Genomic DNA, 18,899 nt, shown 5'->3' with positions numbered 1-18,899 from the left:
ATTTCTTCCACCTTTAAGTATGATGATAATGTAGTTCTTCATAGGTATCTATTATCGAATTGAGAAAGTTTATTTCTATTCCGAGTTTATTGATGTTTATTATGAAAGTTTGGATTTTTTTAAAAATGTCTTTACTATGTGTAGTCTACTGAGATGATGATATGGTTTTGGTCCTTTATTTTATTGATACAATGGATTACATTAATTGATTTTCAACTGTGAACGCCTAACACCTACTTTAAAAATAGGTCTTAAATTAGTCTCACCTGTTTATGGGTCTCTAACATAATCTTGAAGGAATAGGAAGGTCCCTGAGGACTGACGCCATGGGGCCTCCATTCCTTTGTCCCTTGCCCAGGCCTAAGGACTGTCTCTGTTCTGCCAAGAGGACAGCACACTTTTCGATGGCACTATATTTGATGACTGTTAGGTAACACAAGAGTCCTATCAAATATGTTTAATAATTCAGGATACCAAATCCAAGAGGCTACAATATGAACTGGTCAAAGATCATGTCTGATCTGTTCTCCATTTTACCTTCAGTACTTTGCACAGTGCGTAGCTTAGCCATGGAGGGAACACTTGGTATTTGATAAGTGAAAAGGCTCTTTCAAACTTTGTCTTCCTTCGTTCTCCTTATCACATCAGCAGGAATAATAAAAGATCAGTTCATCAAATATTAACAATATAGTCCAGAAATAAAATAAATATGTACCACAGCCTTATTCACTACTGCTAAACTGGAAGCCGAGATCATTCTTATCCTTTCTACATCTTACTCAAAGGCGCAGAGGGCCAAACTGACTGATCTCAGTATTAGGGACACACACTTCATTTTTCGGTGCCAGGTTAGAGTGAAAACCACTGCTACCAAGCCGAGTCAAGACAACCATGCTTTCAACAGTCACTAAAGGCCAAGAACAAAATTCTTGGTGAAAGACACAAATGACTGAGATAAAGAATAGATAGATGCAAAAATTAACGAAGAAGGAAATTCAGCATTCCTAAAGGACTGCAGGCACCGCAGTAGGCCCGGTGTGTGCCCTCTGCCTCCAGCTGGTGAAGGGAAGGAAAGCAAAATTCAGGGGAAATATTAAGCATGTTTACTATTTTGCGCTTTTCTCTGGAGATTATCCTCCCTGTGTAAGAGGGAGGGACAGAAGGAAATAGACTCAAGAGCAGCTGTGGATATCTCTAGGGTTAACAGTTTGCCAAGGCTTCACACCCCACCTATATCCCTGAAGAAATCAAACAAGAGACAACATTTCTGGTATTTACTCTATTAAGTGACTCTCTCAAATTATTAAATAATTAAGTAAATATAACACTAATTTCAATTCTGAGGTCTTAAAATTTATAGAGAAGAATACCCATTTGTGCATGAAGCACCTTCCTAAAGGTGGAGATAGAGTCCATTAGGAAGAATGACAATTTTATTTATTGCTTAAACAATTTAAAGATATAGTAAAAGGCTTGCCCTTGTCTATATTATAAAATCAAGATTATTCTGGAGCTTAGTACTAAAATTCTCAAACTTTAAATACTGAATTACATGGAATTTGGTAAAACTCGCTTTAAAAATGTGTACTAGGTAGGTACAGACGTACATATAAAACACGTATATAAGCACATAAAGCAAACTGTTAACAGTGGTTACCTCTGCAGAGCAGGAAGAAAGGTATGGAAAGGAAGGAAAAGGGAAAGACACAAAATGCGGCAGATAGAATGAAAGCACTTGCTTTTCACCTTATATACAATTTTTTTTAGCTAGTGATTTCATAGATGACCTCCCTATATTATTCTAAAAGAAAGTTACTGACATTCATAGTTAATGCTGTTGACTCTTCTGTCTTCAATGTGAAATCAACACATTTACCTACTTCTGAGATATTTTTAAAATCTAAAATAGTAATTTCCACATGATCCTAAATAAAACTGCATTTTAATTACTCCAAGTCCATTTCAGGGAACCTTACTATAATGAAGTTGTTTTGCTGTTTTATAACTTTAAAGAAGGTTAAGAAGGGCCAGCCTTAGAGCCAACTGGGCTCTATTTTTTAAAAATGTTATTATGTGTGTTGATTCGAACACACACAAAAGTAGAAAAGAATAGAAACCCAGTGTACCCATCATCCAGCTTCAAAAATCATCCACTCTGCAGGTGGGCTCTCTTCATGGTCAAAATCCTAGTAAGTTTGGGTGGATAGAACGCGTCTCTGCCGCTGTTTTCCCATGCCCTTTCACTAAAAATATCAGAGAATCCTTGTATTAAAAAACACAAACACGCAATGAAGGGACCCAAATGGCTCACATCTATGTGCTTCTCCATGTGTGCTCTGTAAATAAGTCTAAAAGGAGAATCATTTATTAGCAAGTAACAATCACTCCAATTTAAGTACAAAGACATTTAAAGCAAATTCCAAAGTGCAACATTAAACTATCTCCTAATTATAGGACATGAGTAATCCAAAATACCAATTCTATTGTGGGCTGTTTCATCAACTTGTTTTTAGAAGTGTGAAGACTTCCTAACAGCTGAGAAAATAAGGGGAGAAATACATATTAATAGACTACATTTTTCAATCAGCAAACCAAAAAAGCTAAAGCTTCCAACTCTGCAGAGTCCAAAATCCACTGCAAAAATTGTGAACTCACTTCAACTGGTTTGTTTGGCATTTGGGGAAATATCTGACATTGTCATTTTTTACCAATGTGCTTTTATGCAAGTCTTACTAGCGATTTCCCTGAAAATAACTTTTATTAATGAGAGCACTATTTCAGTTCATTTATGCTAACAACAGACCTGTTTACAAAACAAATTCTCAACTGTCCTTCCTAATAGTTGTTATTAGGTTAGAAAGAGAATTCAAGCAGGAACCAGTTTGGCAAACTTCACAGAAACAATTCAGCACAGGGAGTCCTCTGTGTTCAGTAAGGGAAGGTTAAGGAACTGCTATAAAACCCACACCCCAAGAGAAACAGTATCTGGCCGTTGATTCTTATGTCAGGGTAACTGCAGCAACAACAGGCCCAACTCTGTGTATTGTTTTCACTATATTAAAAAAAAAAAAAAAAACACCTCATGATAGCTATCCAGACACATGGATAATTTTTCTGAAGTGAGCATTAAGAAGTTACCCTGAGGGTAAGCTCTGAAGTCATTTACAAGTACAGCAATTAAGGAATGGCAAACCTGATATAAAAGTCCACATGGATTATTTATAATAATAAAAGAGCTTTTCTCCCTAGGTCAGAATACTGCCAATGTGGGAAACACGGGGCCAGCTCTTATCCATAAAGGTTCAATTCCAAGTCCTCCAAAAGTCTATCTCTGTTCTCCCTTTTGTAGCCTTAGTATTTCTTTGGGTAGCAAACAGGAACGTTGTTAGTTACCTATCTCAAAAAATTCATATAAAACTGTATAATAAAAAAAGAACAGTGATGACCTTTTGCTGTCACTTCAAACTTGAAGAAAAGGGATAATTCCTTTCTAATAGTATTGTCACTTTGACCGCTTTGGGCTGCTCAGACCTATTCTGACAGAGCTCATCTCCAAAAGCCACCAGCTGCCCTGTGTTCTGTGGGTGGCGGAGGGGACTACGGACTCCTGTCTAACAGGAAGTCCATCCTACCTCAGAATTTTCTTTACGTTTGTCCTTTCAAACCCAAGCACCAGTCATCAACTAAAATAACAGATGTTGCTCTAGCCTCTTTTTTGGCTACTGCAAGCTGCTTTCTTCTCTCCCACCACCACCCTGCCACTCCAAAATATCAAGACCCCTGAGGAAAGGCAGACCTGATCTTTTTCATTGCCACTGGCGCTGGCACTAAACAAGTGTTCAAGCACCTTAGATGAGAGAAATTTACCAAAACCAAACTAACACCCCTAATAAAACCAAAACCCTTATTTGGGGAAGTGTTTTACCTCTCTGTGCCTATTTTTTCATAATTAAAATAACTGATTAAAAAACGTAGAAGTCTGCACATCCTTACTTCAGTCACATCCTAAAGATGGAATTAAAAGGGTTAAACTTTTGCTCTTAAAAAAGAAATCAGCCCTCCACCCCCATCCCATCACTCTGAAATTTACTGTAGAAGAAATCATTTAAGACTCCTATCATATTCTACTCCTTCATAAAAATTAGCCAATCTGTCTGAAAGTTGATATTAGCTGACCAAGGACTTGGCCACTTACCTTCTGACTATACTTAAATTTTCATCACTTGGATTGGGGCAATCCACCTACACCAAATTCAGGCAGCATCAACCTCACCTGGGAAAGACGAGTTCCCAGAATGAATCAGGGCTCTGCTACAGAATCCTATCAGGGTGAGGACACGGCTGCTAGCTTCTTTCTATCAGCGACAGCAAGAGGTCACATTTCCTTCCAGCTCTTCAATGAGTGAATTAGTTTCTTGTCCCAATGACATGGCAAACTCCACCTCTTCTGTGTTTCATTTTATAAAGGAACAAGACCACATTACCTCTCAGTAACTTGTAAAGGCAGAAAAAATTCAATGTATGTATTTTCCATTTGCATGCAGAGGGGCACTAATTATTTCAAGCCTTATTTCCACACAGGAATCAGTTTCATAAAGCTTTTTTCTTTATTTTTTTAGTACCAGATAAAATATTAAATAAGATCATAATGACAAACATTTGCTGGAAAATATCTTTATTCATTCTTTCAATCAAACTGCTGTTTTCTCCCACAGTCAAAATTAAAATATATGGAAGTCTTAGAACAGTTAGCATATTTATTACACAATATTCACAGAAAGCAACATAATTTAATCAACCAGTACTTGGAAAAATCTGAAAAATATATACAAATAATGAACTTAGGTCTCAAGTCACCGGCTTGAAAAAAGCTAGTAAAATAAAATACATGCAAAATATTTTACACACCAATTTCGTTTATTATTAATTATGTCTCCTACAGGGACTCTGAAGGAATAACAAGTATGTAGGTGTAAACTCAACTTAGTTTCTGGCACTCTGATGTGGTAAGTACACAGTTTATCTAGAACATCACAGCAAAAGGAAGTGACTTGGAATGAGACAGGAATTTTGGGGGACTTTTAGAAAGTAATAATCTCTGTAGATTTCAGTTTATTCTTTTGTGAAATGTGGATAAAATACTGGACATGCAACGTTGAAGATTTCAGGATAGGTGGTAGGTTGAGTTTTACAAACACAAATAAGACATTGCACTATGAGGTGCTTACCAGAAAGGTAAGTACACAATAATTTCACAATTTTTTAAATAATTTTACTTTCTCATTAAAACAAATTTCACCATCTCTGTATTTTATAGTTAGTTGGGTAAATTGGTGTGAGTATATTCTCCAAAAATACCATGGTCCAGCAAATATACCAAGAGCATTCTTCTGTTCATTCTATCAGAATTTATTGAACACTTACTCGTGACATGCATTATGCTATATGCAGCAAACAAGAACAAGTTCTCTGTACTGTTGTAATTATAGGAAGAAAATTATCTTTTATTTATTATCTCTTCAGGTTAACATGCCTTTGGAAGATTTCTTTTGCTTGCACCAGAGTAATGTCAGAAAGGAGGTCACTAGTAGTAGGTAAGACTTTTCCAAGTCACATGACCTCTTTGAAGTTTTCTTGTGTGTTAAAAATAGGGATAACACTTTAGTTAATAATAATGTACTAATACTGGCTCATTAATCGTGACGAATGTACCGTACTAATGGAAGATGTTAATAACAAGGGAAATTAGACACAGGGAATATAGGAATTGTGGTGGGTTGAACTGTATCACCCTCCCGCCAAATTTAAATGTTGAAGTCCTAACCCCAAGTACCTCAGAGTGTGATGTCATTTGGAGATAGGATCTTTATATAGATGTAAGACCGGTGCCCTTCTATAAAGGGGAAATCTGGACATAGAGATATGTGGAGGGAAGACAATGTGAAGAGACATAGGGAGAAGACGACCATCTATAAGCCAAGGAGAGAGGCCTGGAACTCAGAGGTCTCAGAAGGAACCAATCCTGCCAACAGCTTGTTTTGTTCATTTCTAGCCTCCAGATCTGTGGGACAATAAATTGCCGCTGTATAAGCCACCCAGTCTGTGGCACTTAGTTACAGCAGCCGTAGCAAACTAATACAGGAATTCTGTACTATCCTTGCAATTTTCTGTAAATCTTAGACTATTCTCAAACAAAAAGTTTATTTAAAAAAAAGACAGAGGTAATGGTATTCCTATCTCAGTATGCCAAGGTAGACAGATAACTAGGAAATCCCTGCTGGATGAAAGGGGAACCCATAATCCCAACACATAGTAAGCAACAGAGCGAGGACTAGAATTCAGGTTTCATTCAGTGTTTTCCTTAACATAACGCTACTTCAAGATGGACATAAAGGTGGGTGTAAGTGAGGGAATATGCTGAAGCAAATACTCCATTTAAAATGTCCAAATGGACAGAATCCTTGATGTGAGTCACTTTATAATAATGGATCAGTAACAGTAATAGCTTTGACACCAAAAAAGAACTGGGTTCAAATCTTAGCTCCTCCATTCTTCAGCTGGATAAGATACTCTCAATCTTCCAAAAGTGATCGCCATGGAATTTAAATTAGTAAGTCTATGTTAACTGCCTGGCATACGGCTGATGAGTTCACACCACAAGCTATATTTAGCTGTAACCCCAGAGTAACCCCAGGTTGGAACTTCTCTGAGCAAACAGCCTTCACCACTGATTCCATTTTCTTGCTATTAGTAATAAGTAATCAGATCTTCCAACACAGAACAATAAAGTGTTTTTTACCTTTAATGGCTAAATTGGCATGTGCTGCACTGAGATATATAGAAGCAAGAGTAGGTCATATTCTAAAGCCATGACCTTTAGAGAACAAATCCCTTTGCTGCTAGATGTTAGCAGAGAAAATCAACAGCAAGCTGAGGGGGCCATTCATTTGGAACTTGTTCATCACAATATCCCCAGTTTAGGCAACTTGTATCTTCTGAGAATTTGCTCCATAGATGTCTATTAAGCTCAGGATCATCCATGCAATTAAACTTTCATCATTAGCATGAACAACATAGCATTAATTTAAATAATCTCAACTCACCCCCCAGACGCTCTTCTCCTATATTCTTAGGGGAGGGGAACAGTAATTTTAGTTCCTGTTTTAAATGGGTGTGCGTTACCATCGGGGAATATGTTCTCATTTTTTGAAGAGAAACTCTTAGCTTTTCTAACTTAATAAAGACACTATAGCCTATGTTAACTAATGGCCTATGGCTTCCTTCCAGCTCTCATTATGGCAAACCTTTCTGAAAACTAAACAGCCAATCATGACACTCAACTACTTATTTTTTTAAATGAAATTATTACTACTAATACTTTGGGCTGAACTAGTGGTACATATTGCAATCACCTACAGAGCTTTAAAAAAGTCCATTAATTAAGATTCTTATTCAGAAAACCTGGAAAGGGATTCAGAACCAGTGGTTGATAGCTATTCTTCGCGGATTCCAAGGACTAGGATTATGGTCTCCCTTTGTAAAACAGTCCTCCCACCACTGATGCACAGAAATCCACTGTTTACATGGAGTTCTACATAAAGCTTGTTTACAACTTTATGAGAAATAAGTTGTTTGACATGTTTGATAGACACTGGTCTTTTATAAGATCAAATCATCTTCCTCAAACAAGTCTATCACACACAGGTTTAGAGGGGAAAAAGTATTTGTGTTGGAGTTTATTTCGTATGTTAATCTATCACGGCTTTGAGTTTGGAATATGGGAAGGTAATCATTCAATAACTAAATCATGTTAATTTATCTATTCCTTCAGAAGTATGAGCTCTTGGAGCTGCACCGTCCAATACACATGTGGCTACTGAGCTCTTAAAATACGGCTGGTCTGAAGTGAGATGAGCTATAGATATAAAATAAGTACTACAGGATTTTGAAGACTTAGTACAAAACTCAGAATGTAAAATATCTTAACTATTTATTTTTTCAAGATTTTATTGGGGAAGGGGAACAGGACTTTATTGGGGAACAGTGTGTACTTCCAGGACTTTTTTCCAAGTCAAGTTGTTGTCCTTTCAATCTTAGTTGTGGAGGGTGCCGTTCAGCTTCAAGTTGTTGACCTTTCAGTCTTAGTTGTGGAGGGCGCAGCTCAGCTCCAGGGCCAGTTGCCGTTGCTAGTTGCAGGGGTCGCAGGGCCCACCCTCCCTTGCGGGAGTCAAACCGGCAACCTTGTGGTTGAGAGGACACGCTCCAACCAACTGAGCCATCCGGGAGCTCAGCAGCAGCTCAGCTCAAGGTGCCGTGTTCAATATTCGTTGCAGGGGGGGAGCCCACCATCCCTTGGGGAACTCGAGGAATTGAACTGGCAACCTTGTGGTTGAGAGCCCACTGGACCATGTGGGAATCGAACCAGCAGCCTTCGGAGTTAGGAGCATGGAGCTCTAACCGCCTGAGCTACCGGGCCGGCCCTTTAACTATTTTTATATTAATCACATGTTGAAAGGAGAATGTGTTGGATATATTAAGTTACATAAATCATTAAAATTAATTTCATCTGCTTTTTATTTTTTTTAATGTGGCTGCTAGAAAATTTAATTACGTGTGGTTCACACCACTTCGCTTGGACGGTGCTATCCTAAAAGATAACAATGAGTACGTCTTTTCTTTTTTAATTTATTGGGGTGACAATTGTTAGTGAAATTACATAGATTCAGGTGTAAAATTCTATTACATCATCTATAAATTCCATTGTGTGTTCACCACCCAGAGTCAGTTCTCCTTCCATCACCATGTATTTGATCCCCCTTACCCTCATATCCCACACCCAACCCCGATTATGTCTTTTCAATTGTTCAAGTTTTGAACTTGACCCAAAATTATTTCGTCACTTTTAAATTTGTCATTTATTTTTGCAGTTTCTAGTTTCTATCCACTAAGACTATCCTGTTAGCTACGTGATGTCTTTCTATTTACATCTTACTTCACCATGTACATCTGCATCTGTACTTAACCAGGTAAGTTGGGAAGAGGGGAAAAGAATGTCTTAAATACACACACAACTCTACCTAAGAAACCAAAAAATGATTTCAAGATCTGCTATCGTTTTGGATCTTACCAGTCACTTGAGTCTACAAAGGAAACAAAAAAGAACCCAATCTGTTGCTTCCATTTAAAATGAATTAACTGAGCCTGCCCAGTGGCTCAGGTGGCTGGAGCGCCGTGCTCCTAACACCAAGGTTGCCGGTTCGATTCCCACATGGTCCAGTGAGCTGCGCCCTCTACAGCTAAGATGGTGAACAACAGCTCTCCCTGGAGCTGGGACGCAGTAAGCAGCTGGAGGACAGCTAAGTTGCCACCGGCTACCTTGTGCTGCTGTGAGTGGCGTGGCCAGCAGCCAGGGTGAGCTGCTGTGGGCTGCTATGTGCTGCCATGGGCTACTGTGTGCTGCCGTGAGTGGCTGGTGGCCAGCGTGTGAGTGGCCAGCAGCTGCCATGAGGACCAACCAAAGGCCGGGGGGGGGGGGAGAATAAAAATAAAATGATGAAGGCATTATTGAAAGCTATCTAAATTTGAAGACAACTCAACTACCTCAAACCCGGGGAGATCCAACACTCAACCAGAACTTAGTTCAGATACATGTGGTCAGTGCGGCTCAGCTCTGGGATTTCCTTCAGAACAGCATACAACCTACTACAGAAATAGGTCTAATTATTTCCTAGGACATCTTATGTATTTGGCCCTTTAAAAAAGGAACAAAACTAAACTCATATTTACAATTAAAGCTCTGGCTCGCCATAGTTTCAAAATTCTCAATGATCTGGCCCCTGCCTTCTTCTCCAACATTATCTCAAACCACCATCTCCCCTTTCGACCACTCTCCCTAAGCCAAAAACAGCCTTCTTTCCGCTCCCTGAACAAGCCAAGCATTTATGGTCTCAGCACCTTTACACTTGCCATTGTCTCCACATACACATTCTGCTACAGTTTCAAGCAAGCATGACTGGTTCCTTGCTCATCCTTCAGAGCTCAGCTCATCACCTACTTGAAAAGGTCTTCCTTTAGTATATTATCTCAGGAAAACTCACTGCTCCCCCACCCCCAAGAAGTTATCTTGTGCTCCTATTTCTTTCCTAACACTTAGGAAAATCTGAAATGATCTTATTTGCCTCCCCAAACCAGAAAGTCAGCGCCCAAGAACAGGGCTCCTGTTTGTCTTGCTCATGGCTGCTTTCCCTAGAACAGCCAGCAGGCACGGTAATAAGCCCTCCAGTGCCTGCTAACTGAATGGATCAAAAAAACACATGAAAAGCAGCCTTAAAAGACAAAGAATCTTAGTTTAAAAAATTATGCCAACTGGCTTCCTATGTACATGTCCTTCTAGTCTTTATTTTTTAATTTCCAATACTTAAGTCTCTAGAAGAACTGCCGTTATTTCCATATGGATTAAAAAAAAAAAAACTATGAAAATAACTATATTTTGTTTGCTGAGGCTGGAGAGGGAAGGCTTGCATTACTAAGTATTTAAGATGAATAAGGCTACAATACTAAAAACACAGCATTATTAACACAAGGTTAGACAGATAAATGGAACAAAATACAAAGTTTAGAAATATACCCTATAATACTTTCAAATCATTAGGAAAAATGATAAATCAATAGATGGGACAACTGATTAACAACGTGGTACACAAAGTTAGATTCCATCTTCTTACCATAAACAGAAATAAAATTCCAGTTAAAGAAATGTAAAAAAGCAAGCCATTAAAAAAAAATATTAGTGTCTACTTGTTAGGCCTGTCTAAACCTATTAAAAAGATTATCACTAATTTTCTCAGAGATAAAAGATATTGTATCTACCACAAAAGGACTGGGATGCAATAATAATGATAATAATGATAATAATAATAATAATGGCAGCAGCATAGCTGGGCACTTCTCTAGGTGCTTTGTGCATATTAATTCACTTAACTTACAACACTGCTATGAGGTAGATACTATTCATTATTACCCCCATTTTACATATGAGGAAACTGTCCACAATCCTAAATACTATGCTATTTCACTTCTCTGCTTCATTCAGAGAACAAAAGGGAGCTCTTGAAAATTAAAAATGTAAGAACACATATTGAGCAATTCCACTTCTAGGTATTTATCCAAAAGAACTGAAATCAGGATCCTGAAGAAATATTAGAACCCCATCTTCACTGCAGTCCATTCACAATAGCCAAGATGTGTAAAGGACCTAAATGTCCATCAAAGATGAATTAATAAAGAAAATGTGGTATACACACACATACAATGGACTACTCAGCCTTAAAAAAGAATTCTGCAGTATGTGACAACATGGATGAACCTCGAAGACATTATGCTAAGTGAAATACGCCAGCCACAGAAAGACAAATAGCGCGTGATTCCATTTATATGAGGTATCTAAAATACGAGACAAACTCACAGATTCAAAGAGTGGAATAGTGTTATCATGGAGCAAGGGGAGGGAGAAACGGTCAGTTAGTAGTCAGTGTGCACCAAGTTTCAGGTAAATAAGAGGAGTAAGCTTACCGATTCAGTGCACAACATGGTATTTACAGTCACCGATGTATTGTACACTTAAAAATCTGTTAAGATGGTAAATCTCATCTTAAATGTTCTTACCAGAATAAAATAAATCTTATCATCCATGATGTTAGCAAATTGAAAAGCCTTCAGGAGAGGTGGGAAGTGGTTTGTAATTTATTGCAATCGGACTCCCTGACTCAAATGGGAAAATATAAAGAACCAACTATTGCCAGTTTGTCCTTGCAGCTGTAGAAGGTACAAGTTTCTGCAAATGTATGAAGGGCATGGCTATGTCTTGTAGGGACTGAGGTTATTTAGAGTTGTATGAAAAACTAGGATTAAACAAAACTCTTGCTGAATATGAAATATATATATATATATATACACACACACATATATAAATATATATAAAATCTAGACAGCTAGATAGATAGATATAGATAGATGAACACAAGTGAAGACAACAAAAGTTAGAAAACATAGCCAAGGAAATCCTCCAGAAAGTAGAACAAAAACACAGAGAAAGAAACAGCAAAAACAAAAGATAAATGTGCATGATCAGTCCAAAAGATCCAAGATCCAAATAATTCCAGAAAGAGAGTAAATAAAGGGGGGGCGGGGGGAATCAATGATGTAATTCTAGAAAACTTCCCAAACTGAGGAACATAAGTTTCAGTCCACTGAGTGGTCATGGCCACCACATTGGATGAAAACAGTCAAATCAAGAACATCATTATGAAATTTCATAACATTGGGAAAAAGAAGTTTTAAAGTCCCATAGATTACAAACAGGTTATATGCAATGTAACTGACTTCTCAACAACACTGAAAGCCAAAAGGCAATAGAGCAGTATCTTCAAAATTATAAAACAAAATTATTTCCAAACTAGAATTCTATACCCCGCCAAACTAATGACCAATGTGCCGGCAGAATAAAGGCATTTTTAGATATGCACGTCTAAAAATTTTACTTCTTGTATAGCCTTTTTTCAGGAAGTTAATGGAGAAAGGTGCTCCTCCAAAACAAGAGATAAATCAAGAAAGACACAGGAAAAGATAATGGGATCCAGTACGAGAGAGGAAGGAAAAATCATGATGATGTTGATGATGGTGGGATGGCAGGTATGGCAGCTGGGCAGCTACCTCGAGCACACGTCGGGACAAAGCAGATCAGAAGGTATCTCCACAAGATAAAATTCATAATCTAGCTAAAATGCTTGAGGAAGATTTACACTTCTGGGTAGCGTTTAGAGAGGAATTACTGATAAAAATATAGAAACTACGCAAAAGAGATTTAAAAAAAAGATATCAATGGAGAAGACAAAAAGTTGTACAAGAAAATTAACTATAGCATGTAACATGATTTGGCTGTGAATAAGCTATACATAACCGTAATATCATCAACAGTGAATGCTGATCTAACCAAAATTACATTATAACCAGAGTGACAACAAATGTGGATGTGTGAGGTGTCGCGGAATTCTTCCAGAAAACTGCTACTATCTGAGGTGGGAAGTTAATAAATACCAAAAACTGGAAAATCAGTAAGTAGCAAAATAAGATTGTATTTAAATGTAATACCAAAAGAAAGAGTAAAGAGTTGGAAATGATTGCTTCTAGGGACTAGAAAGGGGGCAGACAGGGACTGATGTTTTTCATAAAAATCTCGGTGGAGCTGATGGTCTGATGTATCTATGCATAGGAGTTTTGTACATGTATTAATAAAATAAAATAAAAAGTGCAAATACATTTATAAGATACTTTTTAAAGAAAAGAAAATGTACTATGGGAAAAAGTCAAATGTGTACGTGCATTTATTCATGTCCACTACATAGTTATCTAAGACAGGGAAAAATGAGAGAAAAGCCTAAATGTCTACCAAAAAGGAACTAGATAAATTATATGCATATCCATAATGAAATGCCATGAGTCATTTAAAAATGCAGAGAAAACCTTGTTCTTGTTAACAAGAACCAGGTGACAAGCAAGTACAGCCCCAATTTTGATTAAATACACATATCCAAGTAACATATGCATAAACAGACTATTCACCAAAATATTAACATTATACGTAGGTCAAGTTTATAGATGACCTTTTTCAGTATTTCCAAATGAATAAACATGTGTTATTAAAGAACTCAAAAGTTAAAATAAAAAGTAACTGCTGATTCTACAACTTAGAAAGGAATCAGAGAAGAGAGCAATGCTACTTTGTCATCTTATATCAGTTTGTTAAACTGAAAAACAAATACTGCTTTAATAAGAACCCAGAACTTCCATCAAGGAATTTTACCAATAAATAAGTCAATGTAAGATTGGTTTTGTAAGTCAGTGAAGTTATTAGTTCCTTTTACCACCATGCATTTACCTTATGAGCAATTCGACTTGCACCAGATCCCAGACAGACACTACCTCAAAGGAGGACTGGCAGCGCCGCTGGCGTCTCCAGTTTACAGGCAGGATACAATTCTGGAAATGAGGAAAACAAACAGTGATAAATAGCTACCCAACCCTTGCAGATTGCATCTTGAAATACTGATACTTAAAATCGATAAGCAAAAACTCTACTCTAGTCCTCAACTTCACTCCAAGCGGGCACAAGCTTCTCTCTCAAAGTATACTAGCCTAAAAGTCTCTGTCTGTCTGTCTCTCACACACGTTTTTATCCATCCAACTTCCTCTGGTAAGGCTGCAGCATAAAAAACTAAAACCTTCCTCTTGAGTACCCTGATACTTTCACTGGCAACATTTCAGGTGCTACGGCTTGTATCGTGCAAGACTAATTCACAAACTTCATCATTCAACCTGGAGAATTACTTCAGAAGAATTAGATATCTGTGAAACAACAAAAAAATAACCGAGGTATGCTGAACTAAATTTAACAAATACATTTCAAGTTAAAATAACTCCCCATCTTCATCCCTCAAAGTACGTAGACGTACACACACACACATACCCTTCTGATCCAGTGTTTTAAATATTCTCAGATCTAAACATTACTAACATGGTCATACAATAGTTATGTAGAGTGTTACCAAAACAAATAAGAAAACAAAGTTCCAAAACCAACGAGCTCCTGTACATAGTTAATGTCCTCACTTCTGGCTTATTAATAAAGCTTCACGGTTCATTCACATTACTAATAAAGAAGGAAGGCATCCATGCAGGCTTGACGTTAATCTTTTCTTTTCACTTACTCAGCATTCACTCTGTCAAGGTTTTTCTGAAACCTGTGGCTCACACATAGCTTAACCCTTGCCTACTTAGCCAGGAAAGAAAGGAATGTAAACTATGCTCTCTTGGCACATGAGGAAGGCTCAGCCTAGAAAGCCTCCTCCCCTCACACCAAACTCCTCCGCATTCCTCTGAGGGTCTCCTCCTCCGGCAAGCCGTCTCTCCCAGAGTCAGGGACTGCATCTCTGTTACCCTACTCGTCTCTCCTTACACTCATCTCATTCAATCTGTTCATAGGTCAATGTCCCTGACAGTGATATGTGTCTGCTGAATAAATGGATTACTCAAGCAATAAACTCCTGACCTACACCAAAGGTAATCAGGCCATTAACATTACAAACAGGCAACAAAAACCTACTCTTCAAACAAGCCAACAAAAACTTACTCTTAAAGCTACTAAGGTAAGACTTTTATCCAGATGAAGTCAGTTTTCAAAACTTTTACCCAATTAATGGTAATGTTGATCTATATTTACTTAGTTGATAAATGGTAAAAACACAGCACTTTCAAAACCTCATTGCTTCAAACGACTTGTGCACATATTCTTGCAGGTTATTCTAGGTTACATCAGCCAAAACTTCTTTCCCTATTTCTAACTGGGTACAAGCGCTCACACCAACCAGTCTGAGGAAAAGCGCAATGACTGCTACAGGATCGAAAACCTTACTCTAAAACTCACTGAATTTAAAAAGGACTATTCCAATACATCCATTCTTAAAATTCTAACCAGACAACAAACACACAGGCTTCCATTTTACTACCCCATCCTGTTTCTTTCCTATTTATTAACCTCTTCGTGGATGTTGGTGAGTTTTATCATCCCAACAAGTCTTCAATTTTCCACATCACAATGGGTGGAGAAGCAGACCTGAGTCTCTGGCCCTTAGTTATTCTGTGACAGTAAGGAGACACCTGAAGCCCTGAGTCACCCCCACCACCAGTCTATACACCACAACCGCAAACTGTCCTACCTGTGTCACCTGGACAGTCATAGGCATACGTTTTGGCCTGTCTCCTGAACCTCCCTTAGTCAGATACCTGAACCTCCCTTAGTCAGATACTTTTTCCCCTTCTACAGTTTCCCTTCTAATTGTCCGCTTAAGTGCCTACTACAATGCCAGGCTCTATTCTAGGCAATGGAGATTCAACAATTTAAAAATCTCTCCATTCCTGGAGCTTACATTCTAGGGGGTAGGTGGGGGTACATGGATGAATAAGAGTTACAATTTTATATAAAGTTACCAGGGAAGACCTCTCTCGTGAGACAAATGAGCAGACTTGAAGAGTATGATGTGCCTTAACTGAAGGCAGAGGGAACCAAACAAAAAACGGCAAGTGCAAAGACCCTGGGGAGGGAACATGCTTAGCATATCTGAGGGAGGAAAAGTGTGGCTGCAATGCAGAAAGTTGCCAGGGAGCAGTTGGAACACCAGGTCAGAGATATGAGTGAATGGATAGGGACTTGCAAGTCATCGTAAGGGCTCTAGTTTTCCTCTGGGTAATGTGGGCAGCCACTGGAGTGTTTTGAGCAAAGGCGTAATGTGACCAGAATTATGTTTCAAAAGGATCATTTTGGCTGCTGAATGAAGAACAGACTTTAGTGGAGCAAGAGCAGAAGAAACTTGTAGATATTGCTTACAATAACCCAGGTCAAGGACGACAGTAGCTTAGACCAGTGTGTAGCTCAGAATACTCCAAAGTCCTATATGCTACTAGACCTTCCGTAACACAGTTCCTAAACCAAAACAAATAGTGAACATGAATATTCTAGGGCCATAATATTTGTACCTCCTACGGATGAAAAAGACTGAAATTTTTTTATCTCATCTCAGGCACCCCTGCTAATTTTTTGAGATGCAGAACATAAGGAAACACGAGGATGACCTTGCTTGCTCTTACGAACTGAGGTCAAAGCCAGTCCTTTAAGCCACCAGGCATAACGTGCTTTTATAAATATTCACGAACTAATGTGTTCTATCTTCAAAAACATGACACCAAGAAAAGTAAACAAGAAGACAGTGTCTTCTACAAGTTAACCCAAAGGAGCCAATCAATAACAAAATTTAATCTTAGCCAATCCCCACTGAAAAAAATCAGGAATTGGTAAGATTATGACACCTGAGTAAATAAACTTTTAACGTTTTACCAAAGAGAACTGCAATGTCTGCTCCATGTAGCTTCCCCGTTATCAGCAGGAACCAAGATTGAACCCAACACTGTGGAATTACTATAAATGGCCTTGGAGAGAAAGACAGATACTTCCCAAAGGGTCGCGTAGACAAGACCTTCTCTACACTGGGGAGGTCAGCAAATGATGGCACACAGGCCAAATTTAGCCCAACCTGTTTCTGTACCACCCATGAGATAATAATGGGTTCTGCATTTTTAAATGGTTGAAAAAAATTCAAGAGTATTTCATGACGTGTAAAAAATTCTATTAAATTCCAATTTCAACATCTATGAATAGTTTTAATGGAACACCACCACGTTCGTTATTTTACAGATAGCTGCTTTCACACTACAGCAGCAAAGCTGAGTAGTTGGAACAGAGGTTGCATGCAGTGATCTCACCACTTTGCAGTGAAGTTATAACTCAACAACATTTCAACTACCATACATTCCATCGCATCACATTTTATTATTTTTAAATTACCAGTGCATATCCATTATGTCAAAACAAGAAAAGTAGACTTTGTTACCCATTTAAGGCACAATGTGGCGTGTGGACCATTTTATTATCGAACTAGACGGTAAAGCAATTTATTATGAAATAACACCATAGCTGTGCCAGGGATACAACATGTCAACATTGCTAAACTAAGCACTCATCACAATAGTCCCAACTCACAGAATCCAACTATTAGAAAGTTTAAAACAACACAGAAAATCTTCGCAAAAAATAAAAATGAGGCTAAAACCAAAGTAAATTCCTGAGAGGTTCATTTGTTAGCGTAACAAGGAAAGCTGTTATTACTACATTGCTAAACTATTAATAAATTACTTTGTTATTTATAGTAGGCTAATTAAACCGTGTTTGACTACAGCAGCCAAAGAAATGTGTCCAGAGAAAATGAACTTAAGACTATTAGCCTTTTCGCTTTCGAATCAGGCACAATGGGAGCAACATCAGCAGTCAATTAAAAAATACAGCAGGTGGAGGGGAAAGGTGCTGACCTACGTGACTGTGGGAATGAGTGGAATAGGGAAGAATAAACGGAAAAGAAACTGCACAAAACCACTGCATTCTAGTTGATAAGAGTTGTTTCCCGTGGGCGTTTGGGTTAATGATTCTGAAACCACTATATGTGTATACTGGAATTAATAAGTAAATAGATGGCAGATGGTGAGAACCACGTTTCTCACTGTTGGGAGACAGTGGGAGGTTACAGACAAGAAAGAGGAAAAAGTTAGAAATCATTGACATGGAACTGCATTAGTTAGAGATACCATTATGAACTCATATTTAGCTTAATATAGATACAAATGGACACACAGAAATATCAGAACTATTCAAAGATATTTCTATAAGTACACAGAATGTGTTTATATACACATTTCCTGTATGTGTACACACATATATTCTTTAGGTATATGGAACACATGTTAGTATACACACATTTCCTTGCTCAGTTGGCTAAGACCTAGAAGCAATAACATTCCAGTAGCAACGAGTACACTTAGAACCCAGATCTTGATTTCTAATACCCCTTTCCAATAAAAGAAACCGGGGCTCCTTGGGAAAATGGCTAGTTCTAGGGCTGGGGCAAGGAATACACAGGATGAGGTTGGAGTATCTTGAAGGGCCACAAAGTAAAGAAGTGCTTTAAAAAAAAAGGAAGCCACAATCTTCATTGGGGTTTGTCAAAAGGACACTCCTGTCCAACTGAAAGAGCTCCCAGGGGCGGCCGGATGGCTCAGTTGGTTAGGATTGCTGGTTCGATTCCCACATGGACCAGTGAGCTGCGCCCTCCACAACTAGACTGAAGACAACGAGCTGCCACTGAGCTTCCGGAGGGGCGGCCGGATGGTTCAGTTGGTAGGAGCGCGAGCTCTCAACAACAGGGTTGCTGGTTCAATTCCCGCATGGGATGGTGGGC

The 18,899-nt window shown here is 38.3% G+C and overlaps 1 protein-coding gene across 2 annotated transcripts in view; it reads right to left on the bottom strand.

Annotated features, from left to right (window-relative positions):
* THRAP3 (thyroid hormone receptor associated protein 3) overlaps positions 1-18,899 on the bottom strand; it is a 65,222-nt gene that overhangs the window by 27,898 nt on the left and 18,425 nt on the right. The window contains exons 2-3 of one of the 2 annotated variants that reach the window (XM_033113707.1): positions 13,937-14,037; positions 4,274-4,447 (exon numbers count right to left, since the gene is read on the bottom strand). The gene's annotated coding sequence lies outside the window, so the exon portion shown is untranslated. The remainder of the gene's footprint in view (positions 1-4,273; positions 4,448-13,936; positions 14,038-18,899) is intronic. The other variant, XM_033113705.1, reaches the window with a different exon arrangement.

Source organism: Rhinolophus ferrumequinum, chromosome 9, assembly GCF_004115265.2.
Source record: "Rhinolophus ferrumequinum isolate MPI-CBG mRhiFer1 chromosome 9, mRhiFer1_v1.p, whole genome shotgun sequence".
Taxonomy (NCBI): domain Eukaryota; kingdom Metazoa; phylum Chordata; class Mammalia; order Chiroptera; family Rhinolophidae; genus Rhinolophus; species Rhinolophus ferrumequinum.
The sequence above is the reverse complement of the archived record's forward strand: the minus strand, read 5'-3'. Positions and strand labels throughout refer to the sequence as shown.